The sequence below is a fragment of the Nicotiana attenuata genome, unplaced genomic scaffold (genome assembly GCF_001879085.1).
Source record: "Nicotiana attenuata strain UT unplaced genomic scaffold, NIATTr2, whole genome shotgun sequence".
NCBI lineage: Eukaryota > Viridiplantae > Streptophyta > Magnoliopsida > Solanales > Solanaceae > Nicotiana > Nicotiana attenuata.
In genome coordinates this window covers 11,887-22,079 of record NW_017672576.1, presented here as the reverse complement: position 1 = coordinate 22,079, position 10,193 = coordinate 11,887, and the positions used below count along the sequence as shown (strand labels likewise).

Here is a 10,193-nt window from a genome sequence, read left to right as displayed (position 1 = left end):
CTTCCACATCATTAACCATGCAGCTAGTATTATAATTAATAGAATTATTATTAATATTATTATGATTAAAATTATTCAACTTAGGTGGAGGAACCAATGCTTCAAATATATTGCCAGTGGCAATGTATTTTTTAGCGGATTGATTTTTTCCACTGATTTTAGGGTGTGTAGTAGGAATGGCATTGCCATTATCAATAGATTTTCCTGTTGAATTCTCATTAAATAAGAGAGATTGAGACATACTTGGAGAGAGTGTGATTGGGTGTTGCAACTTACCAGAAGTGGAGGGCATCACCTTTAAATTTTGATTGGATTTCTTCTTCTTGGGGAATACAACCGTTTGCCAATTACTTTCTTTTGTCTGGAGAGTGGAGCCTTCCATTTTGTCTTGAGGATCACCCAATTTGCTGGATTGGTTATTTGCTGGGGCTTCTTGGGTAGCTGTAGTGGAACACTTAGATAATATGTGGTGACAATTGGCCATAGAGTGGCCTAGTCTACCACATTTTTTGCATAAAAAATTTGCACCTTCATAATGGATTTCTTGCTTATGATATCCAATGAAGACATATGGGTGACAGGCACATCAAGAGGGATTTTAATACAATGCCTAGCATACCTTCCTCTAAGTGTGGATGAAATACAAGCATCAATTTTTAGTAATCTACCGATTTTATTACCAACTTTTGTTAAAATGACGCCATCATAGAACTCAGTAGGTAATTGAGGAAGACGAATCCAAATAGCTGTGTTTGCAATTTTAGCTTCCGAAGCAATGAAGTTTGGAACCCATTTTTGGACTGAAAGAAAGTGACCAAAAATAAACCAAGGGCTATTATGAAGAGCTTTTAGCATACTCTCCTCATTATTGAACTTAGTAATGTAGAATTCCGATCCTAGATCAATCAGAGGAAAATTCTCTTTAATTTTCCACAATTCTTGAATTTTTCTTTTAAGAATGTGGTATTGAGTCTTTTTTCCTTGAAGCTTGATTATGGTAGAGAATCTCCATGGGTGATAGATTCTCTTTAGATCTTCTGGAGATAGTTGGATCCCTTGTCTTTGATCATCCGTAGGGTTATTTGCATGGGAAGTATTAACTTCATTATGAAACTCTTGGATTCCATCTGGATTTGGATCAATGATCATACGTAGATAAGGTCATGTCCACGTAAAGATCTTGAGCATATTTTGCCCGTAATGTAAGGTCATGTCCCCGCAAAGATCTTAAGCATATTTTGCCAATGATGTTAAAAAACCTTAAATATATCATTACTAGTACTAATTTTACGTAGAAATTAGTTTTTTATCTTAACAAAATTAAAGGGCAAAGAATTGTCTTTCAAAAGAAATAATCCACAAGCCAGTACCGTTTACCATAATGACAAATATACTCAAATGGCAAATGGTTATGCCAAATCAATTCTATTTATGTGACTTGGTCCTAGATTTGTTATTCTCGTTGGTACATCTCCGTGTAACTTCCATTTAATTCTTCTGCTAATTATCTCCTATCTAATTAAAATGATAAGAGAAAACATCACGTCACGGTTCAAGATTATGCTAAGCATACAAGACTAGGAAAAACTCACTACCAAATTTAGCTTCCAAAAACCTCTTTTTCTTTTTTCTTTTTTTTTTTTTTTTTTTTTGAGAGGAGAAAAATTTAGCTCCTAAAGAGCTGCTATTTGATTCCACTTTTGCACCAGTTGTTACTAAAATTGACAAATTCCTAGATCCTTGTGGTCTGGCCCTTCCTCCGGCCCCGTGTAAAGCGTGAGCTTAATGCACCGGGCTATCCTTCTATGAGCCCGTTTGGATTGGCTTATTTTAAGTACTTTTAAGCCAAAATAACTTTTAAGCTATTTTATAGTGTTTGGATGACGTAAAAAAATGCTTTTAAGCACTTGTTTTAAAGCTAAAACGACAAAAATAAGCCAAAAGCTAGAATTCCTAACTTATGGCTTTTGGCTTAAAAGTCACTTACAACAAGCCCATCCAAACGGGCTCTATGTCTCTAAATATCCAGTCATTTTCTCTTCCAGGGTTACATGCTTCTCTAGGTCTTCAACACATTGTTAGGAGATATTATTAAAAGAGCCACCAAAATTCACATGACTAATGGAATGTCCAGGCATTCCAAAACCAGTACAAACACTACTACCTAAACCACACAACCTGAACGCTTAACCCCAAATACTATCCCAATTATGTCATTAGGATGAGCCAATATCTTTGATGAAACACCTAAAGTAGCAACATGTTCTTGGTCTTGAGGTAGGTGCTCTAATATTCTATCCTACATATTCTATCCTACAGAGTAAAACATGATGGTTATAACAACATACCCAGTGTAATTCCACAAGTGGGGTTTGAGAGGATAGAAATTACACAACCTTACCCCTACCTTGCGCAGGTAGAGATGTTGTTTCCGATAGACGCTTGGCTCAAAGCAAGCATACATAATCACAACAATATAGAGAAAGAAATGCAGTAATGAAAAAGTCAAAAGAAGCAGTAACAACAATGAGATAACAGTAAAAGCAAAACATAAAACATGATGGTTAGTAGTGTTGGAAATAAGAAGAGTTTAGTATTGTGAAATTCAGAAAAGATAAGAGTGTGGGACCAGTGTTGGCATTACAAAATTTACAATGACCACAAAAGCAATCAGAAAAACAAACAAATTTTAAGGCACCTCTATTCAGTTCATTTCATACGGTGTTGACTGGAAAAAATATTTCTGGATAAAACCAATGATTTAAAATACAACCAAGATGGATGGCAAATGGGGCAGAGCCGATGCAATGCGGTGCGGTTTAAGGCTATGCGGGGTGGGGTGGGGAGGGTGCAGGGCAGGTTAAAATAATATTTTTAAAAATTGATGCGGGGCTCTATACCGGTTTAAACTTTAAACAAGTTCTATGCGGCAGGTAGCAGGTTATACGGTGCATCTTGCATCCCAGAACTAAATATATATGTTTGTGATGACCTTAAACTAAGTCCCAAATGAGAAATCAAGAAAACATGTACTTTATGGCAACCATCAAAGAAGACACCTGCTTGTAGGCTACAACACTCGAATACATGCAAGACTTATCATTCTTTTTCAACATCCTAGAAAGCAAGATCATTAAAATGGTTTGCTGCAGAGCAGTTAATTCATCAGATTGGCGCACCAAATCAAAAAAGACCAGAAAACAGATTGTGGTTGAAGTATGCCTCCAAGAAGTTATCCAACTAGTTTGAGCTATAAGGCATGAGTGCATGAATGTCAACAGACATGTCTCTCAAAGCTCAAAGACAACTTATATATGAGAAACTAGATACTTAAACGTATATTTATTAATGATACTTGAGGAGGCTGATGTAACTATAGCAAATATAGAATTTTGCATTACAACAATCAGAGTTGACATCTTTCCGGTATTAAAGTTTAGATCTCAGTGAAGTAAACAAATCTATAGTAACCTCAATGAGTGTGTGACCTCCATCATTGAAGCACCAAGCATATTATCCTAACAAGAAGGATGATCTTGTACTCAAGCAACTATATAAATATCATGATACTTCATCTACAAGAATCAAATCAACAGTTTTTAACATTTTGAATAAGTATCCCTCCGAACTATTGACAATACCTACAACAAACCGACAAAGTGACATACCTTATGATCCTTGTTACACCCCACCGAATAATTTCCTTCTTTTGGCCAACCATCTCATAGACAATTAAGTCTACTTCAAATGCTAACTATCTCCTTATGCCATCTTTCACCACCAGGAAAAAAAAAGAAAAAAAGAACACCTCAATAAAGAGATTGAGCTCACCCTGATATGGATGGCAATTTGCCAAAACAACTGGGCTGAATGCAGCAAAAAGGACTTCCTTTTGTTTCAGATAAGATCACATAATTGAATTTGAAGCATACATCAGTCATCAATTTCTTTCTGGAATTAGCATTACTAATTAATTAAATGGTTTGACATTAAATTAATGGTCTAAAAGAGGCAAAACATTTAAAAGAGTATACTTTTCATCTAGTAAGTTGCAGCTCGCACTCTAAAGAGTACTTACACTTAGTTGATGCTTACTGTCAAAATAAGGGGAGTGCATTAGTTAAGTCTCCTTCTCTCCCCACATTGTATATTTTACTGAAGTAACATTTTCAGACAATAGACTAGCTTTTTTTTTTTTTTTGGTAGAAAGGGAAATTATATTATATATAAAACAGTCATTACATCTACTATCTAGTTTGGTAACTAGACAATAGACTAGTCTTTTTTGCCACTAATGGTTTTTTGGTATCCGTATTCAGCAATTAGAGTTGAAAAAGTGATTAGCACATTGGATAACGATAGTAAGTCTGCTCAATAAATTGGAAAAAATTAAAAAGCTCCAAACGTTGGAGTTAGTGACAATCTTTAATCAATGATTAATGAAGTAGTTAATACGAAAATATAATTGTGCAACACTGCATCAATATAAATAACAGAAAGATAATTAACTTGCAGCTAAAATCTTCACTTCAACTGATAGGTTTTTCCCAATTTTTGCCACTAAAGTCATTAATAAAATATTATGAAACTAACAAGTGTCAAATGCCAACTCACTTCATTTGCTACAATACAATGATTCCCTAAATATAATCCACGATAAAGAAACTCACCATTTGACGATCTCTACTTGCATTCCTCTTACTACCACCAGCATGCGTGACTTTAAGCTTCATAAAATTTCATAATAATCAAATATGATATAAGTAAATACTAGCTTTTATTAGATATGAATAAAGTGAGTTGATTTCCTAGAAAGAACGGTTCTTAATCTTCCCTTGCTTATAGTGATGGAACAAAATCCACATATTAACAAAGATTAGCAAATACCTCTTCTTTACTTTATTAAAGTAGAAATGCTCATGTCTAACCTTATACTTGTGAGTCCCCCATATTTTTCCTAAGGTACGCATTGTCCATTTAATTCCAGTAGCACAATCAAACCCAAGATACCTTAAAATATAGCCATTGTTGACAGCTATAGACAAATGTCATCCTATGTCATCTTTTACTGATATAGGACAACTTATTGAATTTTGAGAAAGTTTAACAACAGAACACATAAGGAAGTTTGAACAAATCATTGCCTTGTCCATTACCATTTAAGTCCCATAATATTTTTCCATTCTTTTACCAAATGCCATACTTAGATTTGGTTTGCATTTTTCATGTTGTGATTTCTCTTTTTGGCAATACATTCTCTTTTTTTTATTAAGGGAAATTTATAATGGCATCAGAAAGACGCATAGCAAAAATTACAACAAAAAGGGAGTGTCCACTCATATAACTTTTGGCAATACATTCTCTAATAAAGTGATACCTTGTGCCATATGATTGTTTCGATCGTGATACACCGGATTTTTGGCAAGTGTTGTACGGATTTGTTGTCAATACAAATTTTCTTGGCTTCAATTTATGGCAAGTTGAGGTCCTTCAACAATCTTCTCAGCCGAATAACAGGACATGTACAAGATGTTGTTGCCATATATTCAAACTTACAAGTTGAGAGAGTTAACAATAGATTGTTTCTTTGAGCGGAAAGAAATAACACAATTACCAAGAAAAACACAAAGACGATGGTGCCTTTTTTATCATCAATATCTCCCACAAAATCACTAGCGCAAAATCCCACAAAGTTAAGTCACTACAAGGAGAATAAAATAGCCCAAAGTTAATCATACTTTTCAGGTAATGAACAGTTCTTCTAGAAACTCTCAAGTGAGTGGAGGTGGGAGCTTCCACGAACCAACTTATTACTCCAACAAGCCAAGTATCTTAAGTTTCCTACAACGCTTTTGAAAGAGTGGAATCCACTTTTTCTCCATTATCAAACTTTGACAACTTTGTTCCATTCTCCATTGGTGTGTTCAAGGGTTTGCAGTCATTGAACTTCTTCAAGACCTCTTTTGAATATTTTTCTTGAGAAATAAAGATCTCTTTCTCCATTTGCTTCATTTCTAAGCCCAGGTAGTTTGACATGAGCCATACGTTTATCATCTCGAACTCAAGGGACATAACTTTCTTGAAGACTTCAAACAAACTTAGGTTATTGCCCATGAAAATATATCATCAACATGAAGACAAAAAGAAAGATATCTCCATTAGCATGGTTATCTTGAAGATGAAGTCTATGTTGCGTTGTAAATATAATTTAGAATTTTCTAAGTATTGGAAAATGTGGATATTCATCTTTAGCGGTTAGGTTTAGTAAGTTATTTTTCTCTCAGTAGTTGGTCAATCGATCACTGAAAGGTCATACCCTTGGGTATTGTGAGAAGTCACTAGTCCCTTATTTTGTTGAAAAGTCAACTTGACCCTTGAAAAAATGAAGAACAACTTGACCTTTGACTCTTAGAGAAATGAAGAATCGTTTGACCTTTGACTCTTGAAGAAATGAAGAGCAACTTGGTTTTTGACCCTTCTGAAAAAGCAAGTCATTTGCCTATAAATAGGCCTTTCGTATTGAATGAATAAAGCAAGAAAGTTTAAGAGATTCTCTCCTAATAAATGTCTTCTTCCTTTTCTCCTACTACCTTCTTATGTATTCCTCTTTGTCCAACATAATTTTCTCCCCCTTCATTTTGAATTTCCTTTTCAAACTTAAGAGGCTTTGTCTCTAATTGCATGGTCTAAGTCTAAGTCTTTAGACTTCTCAATCGCTCATACCACATAACCAAATTTACGCTAAAGAACGAAGGTGTTAAATTACAAAGCCAAGGGACTTTTCTACCAACTGTCATCTTCTATTTTCTCCTCATACCTTTTCAATTAATTCACAATAGCCTTCAGAGTTTGAAATTTTACTTTCTCCGCTTTATCAACTCCTTCGAAAGGATTTTGTAAAATCTCTCAAATTCCCTATACGTGGTTGCATCTGTCACCTTCTCAAACATCGGATCATCCAAGTATTCGTGAATGAGTATGAGGACTTACTGATCCTTCTTCCTTATCTTTGCCAACGCATCTTTTCCAATTTGAGGCAAAACTTCCTCATTGCGAGTTTTACATACCCTAAATCTACAAGCTCCTACACATCTTTCAAGCCAAAAATGACTTTCATTCGTAAACACTATTTTTCATAAGTTTCTTCCGTGAGACAAGGAAATTGAAAAGAAAGTGAATCATTTTTTACCATAATTCTAATACCACTATGGTGGACGAAGACGAATACTTAAGAAGATTGTAGGAGAAGAGAAGAAGAGAAAGGCAAGACTTCTATTAAGATAAGCTCTTTTTTTATCAGGTAACGAAAGATAAGACTTTTATTAAGAAAAGCTCTTAAACAATCTTGCTTCATTCATTCTATGCAAAAGGATCCTATTTATAGGATTTGTCTCCTCTCCATTTTTTGTCGTCTCCATTTCTCCAAGTTCTTACTTGAATGTGTGACACATGCCACATGTTAATAGCAATAATTTAGATTTACTTAATTAATGTTGGGTCTTAACGATAGTTAGAATTATAAATATTTTATATATTTGCTCCCTAACGTTTGGCAATCCCACATTTATGGCAGCTTAATACCGAATAATCATTAACTGATATGTATGGGATTTTAAATTAACAAGTAATCTAGCTACTACATAGGTAATATTGTATACAGCAAAACAACAAACTTATATAATTCAAAACTATTTTCGTTATAATATTACAAAATTTTTATAATCATATATATAAATAAGCTCAACTTTTCGAAAACTGGTTAAAATCTTTGCCAAGGACGCAAATAAGTTTCGAGGAAATTAATATGAATTTCTAGATTAGCAATAAAAATTGATCCACCGTGTAGCATGGAATCAAAAACTACTTTATACGATGGAAAATATGACGATGTTAGAAGAAATAATAAATCGACTGTCACTGGTCGCTTACATATTTCCACCTTCGTAGATTTTTATAAAAAGTTGTAATTATCTTAGTTTTGTGAATTGATATAGCAAGGAACGATTTTGGTTCAGTGGTAAAAAATGAAGGGGGAAAACAAATTCTTTACATTTGGACGGCTTAATTGCTAATATTTTGTTATTAAGAAAATATTAGTTAATGATCATCCAAAACTGCTGCAATAACTGTGGAAATATTGAATATCTTAACTATAGTTAAGATTCAATGTTAGTTTATTAAATCTAAACCATTGATATTAACGTGGAATATGTGTTATCCATTCAAGTAAGAACTTTGAGAAATAGAGACAACCAGAAATGGAGAGGAGTCGGATCCTTATTTATAGGGAAGTGACTTTCCCTTTCAGAAAGGTCATGAGCCAAGTGGCTATTCATTTCTCTAAAAGCCAAAAGTCAAGTAACTCATTATTTCTCTCCAATTCAAAGGTCAATTGGCTCTTCATTTCTTCAAAAAATCAGGGTAACTTTTCAACAAAACAAGGGGTCAGTGACTTTTCAAAATACCAAAAGGCCATGACCTTTCAGTGAGTTTAGTGATCTTTCACTAAGTTTATGATCTTTCACAATATCAAAGGTCATGACCTTTTCAGTGATCGACTAATCAACTACAAAGAAGAAAATAACTTATTGATCTTTATCATATTAAGAATGGACATACACATTTTACAATACCTAGAAAATTCTAAGTTATTACAACACATTGACAGTAAAGCATTGCTTTTGGAATACTATCTCTTAGTCTTTTGTCAAAAGAGTTGTTAACAAGAAGTACTTAGATAGGTTATCCTAAGGCAAACACTGAAGAATGGATACTATGCAGCATCTAATCTATCACAAACTCATAGAAGTGTTCTCTGAGACTGACAATGAAATAAACATGACCATAAGCTACTCAATGCTGCAGAATATTTTTTAGTCAATACGTTTTTCTCTCTACCTGCATAAGGTAGGGGGGTTGCGTACTCATTGCTCTTCCCAGACCCGACTTGTGAAATTATACTGGGTATATTGTTGTTGTACGTTTTCCAAGATCTGTAATAGTAGAAATATTCTATAGCATCTTTTAAGCTGTCACGAACTCATAAGCATCTTTTCTCACTTGAAAAGGAAAAATGTTTCGTCAAATCGTAGAAATATTTCTACTACGAAAGAGGCACAGAGTATGTCATACAGAGCCAAATACAATATTCTTAACCTTGTGCAGTGCACTATCTGCTAAAACTTTTTTATAGTAATGCCTATGAATCAGCCATTCAAATCTTTAAGAAAATAGATATCAGCAAAGAGAGATTGCAGATAGGATAAAAGAGTGAGTGATGATTTGGTACCGGTGACGGATGAAATTGCAGGTGATCGAAGGCCCAAGCGAAGAAGAAAATCAAATATTCGCCGAAACTGCAGGTGATACGAGAATCTTAGCGAGATTTGGTACCGGCGATGGATGAATTTGGTGGGTGCGGCTGGGAGTGATGCTGATGAATTTGAGAGGGCGGCTGGGACGAAACTGAGGGTTTTCTTTTGGTTTTTGATTCTTGGGAAAAGGCCAAAAATACATCTCGGAAATAGAATTAAGAATTTGGTCACCAATACCGGTTATGTCGCGAACCAAATAGTCTCTAACACTAGCTAAGTCTAACGGTTGCGGAATAACTTAAATAATAACAGAAATATCGGCTAAACCTTAACAACAATAGGTATATATATAGATAAAGCTGGAAAACTACCACTCTGCATGTACAAGTAAAACCAACAACTCCGAGTATAAACAACTCCCAAAGACCCGGTAGTCACAAGTCACAAGCTCTAAAAAAATTGTTCTAACTGACTCTATACATCAGCATCTAGGGAAAATAAAGAAGAAATAACAAAAAGGATAGAGGGGGACGCCGGCAGATATACCTTGAAGTCTCCGTATCAGTAACACGTACTCTCTACTAATAGCGGGGCTGGTAGGAGGTACCTGGGTCTGCAGACTCTGCACACAAAAATGTGCAGAAGAGTAGCATGAGTACACCACAACGGTACCCAATAAGTGTCAAGCCTAACCTCGGTAGAGTAGTGACGAGGTCAGGTCAGGGCCCAATTGGGATATAATAATTAAGGCAGAAGATATAGTAATATAATGAAAGACTGAGAATTTAACAACGAGAAATACAGAAAGAGGAAACTACACAACAAATAGGGGTAAACAACCGGGGCACTCCCGAGGTACCGCCTCGTAGTCCCAAAAGT

General features: G+C 34.8%; 1 long non-coding RNA gene across 1 annotated transcript; it reads right to left on the bottom strand.

Annotated features, from left to right (window-relative positions):
• Window positions 1-5,521: 5,521 nt before the first annotated feature.
• LOC109213723 lies at window positions 5,522-9,538 on the bottom strand. Its single transcript, XR_002066057.1, has 2 exons — window positions 9,290-9,538; window positions 5,522-6,097 (listed from the first exon to the last, which is right to left on the bottom strand). It is a non-coding gene; the product is annotated as an uncharacterized LOC109213723 (long non-coding RNA).
• Window positions 9,539-10,193: the final 655 nt, after the last annotated feature.